Here is a 2,500-nt window from a genome sequence, read left to right on the forward strand (position 1 = left end):
ATGTATACATATATATATAAATAAAAATGCTTGTATGTACATATATATATACATATCTACATAAATAAACAGTTTTATATATATATATATATATATGTATGTATGTATGTATGTATGTATGTATGAATGTATGTATAACATCTTATAATTACAGATGCGTATGTAAATATATATAGATATGTATATATAAAGGTATATAAATCAATATCAATTCTCCATCTACCTTACAAACACACAAACACACAAACATATATATGTGTATGCACACGCATATAAGTTATTACTTTTTATTCCGTATACCAATATTAAAATATTATATGAACAATTTTAAACGATTCGTTTAAAGGAATTTATTTCATATTCACCCCAAAATATGTTATATTTAAACAAATATAATGCACATACCTTTAAATATATTATGCTTAAAGGTAAAAGTCCATCGTATCGCTCACAGAAGAGGTCACGCATGGATTGTTGCGTTCAAAGCTTACGACGCAGTATTAAAAAAAAATTTCCTAATAGACATGGTTATGTAAGGGCTTATAGGGATGTGAGTGTGAGAGAGAGAAGTAAAGAGAGAGGGGAGAGAGAGAGAGAGACGAGAGAGAGAGAGAGAGAGATGAGAGCGAGAGAGAGTGATGGGGGTGGGAGTTAAGCAGCCAATACTAGCCACAAACAACTAACTACCCCACACCTATACCAGCTGAAACTTACCTTTTTTAAAATATTTAAATAAAGAAAGAATGACAGAAATTATAAGCTATTGAAATGTGTGTGTGTTTGAGATGGTTGGTGGGAGATAAGCAGAAAATAGCAGCCCAAATTACCTACCTATCCTAAACCTTTCCCGCCACGTCATTACCTTCTTTAAAAAAAGGAAAGAAAGACAAAAGCTAAAAGACGTGTGTGTTTGTTTAGGGGTGGGAGTTAAGCAGTGAATAGCAGCCCCCAAATGCGACCTATCCTTCACTTATACCATCTCACCTTTATCTACTTTAAAAAGAAAGAAACAAACAAAGAAAGAGGCGAATAAGATGTGTGTGTGCGTGTGTATGTGTGTGTGAGTGTCTTGAAAGTTTGTAGTACTACAAATAGGCTGCATCCCTTAATTATTTACCTATTCATACCTTAGTATATGAAAGGAAGGTGACCAGCTTCTCTCCCTCTCTTGCCTTTCACATCTACATCGATTTACATTATACACACATTTATATTTCTTAGATATACAAGATTATACAAACCACACACACACATATAAACTACATCAATTTTTCCATTTATTAATCCCAACTTATACAATATAAGCACGATGTGCACATGTTCATTATGTTCCAAGACATTTACTTCGAAATCTTCATTAACAACTCACATGAGGAGTCATTACGGTAAGTCATTGCATTTATACATTTTATTTCAGTTGATGCTCAAAGTATTTTAATCATGTTCAAATAATGATAATTATTACTTTCTTTTTACAGGCGTCAAGCCGTACCAGTGCGACATATGTAAGAAGAAATTCACTCGAAATACTTCATTAAACTACCACAAGCTTGTTCATGAAGAGAAATTTCGGTTTACCTGTAAACTTTGTGATAAACATTTCAGACACCGTGGTCATTTCAATGTATGTATATTCATATTATTGTTATTTTTTTATTATACATTATGAATGTATTTAATATTTCCAAATTCATTGATTTCTGTTTATGTATAACATATCAATACATTGAAACGAACAATTGATATCGTTACATTTCAGGACCATGTTTTGAAGCATTTTATAGATGAACCATTCGAATGTGGACGATGTCACAAGACGTTTCCGTCGCGTCAAAAATCAAGGGCCACGTTAAAGTATGTAATGCAACAGATGCTACTCCGAGTAAAACAATGGAGCAAAAAGTCCACGAAGCCCATTGGCAGTACTTTCTGGTATGTTTTCACCTAATTTACCTTATAAATGTTTAGCTGCAGATTTTGAGTCTTAGCTCAGACAAGATCTAAGTTGAAATGCTGAAAAACTTTGACATTCTAACGATTTCCACTCTGTTTTCTTACGTGAAGCTTTATTTATCCAATCTGAAATTATTTCTTAAGTCAATATTGACTGATTTATAAGAGATTTTGCTCCTTTTCCCATTACTTTATATTTATTTCTCAATTCTGATTCATATATTCAAATTACTGAAAAGATCGTTTCTACACTCCATGCATTAGGGATAAGTCTCAATTATAAAATATGAATTTTTGTGATATCCAGCCATAGAGATTCATTTGGGCATTAGTACATTCGACTCTGGTAATTTCATATATATTTTATCAATAATTCCATTTTCTCTTTCAGATGACCGTTGGTTTATAATTTCCGAATGATCGTAAGAGGAAAGATTCTTCCACCAGGCATAATTTCGTGGCGTCTTTTGCAGACCACATCTCAGAGACTCTAATTTCATATATTTCGTGTAACGCAATCTAGAATAAACTTAAACTAAAGAAGCTT

Source organism: Octopus sinensis, linkage group LG23, assembly GCF_006345805.1.
Source record: "Octopus sinensis linkage group LG23, ASM634580v1, whole genome shotgun sequence".
In the NCBI taxonomy this organism is placed as follows: Eukaryota; Metazoa; Mollusca; class Cephalopoda; order Octopoda; family Octopodidae; genus Octopus; species Octopus sinensis.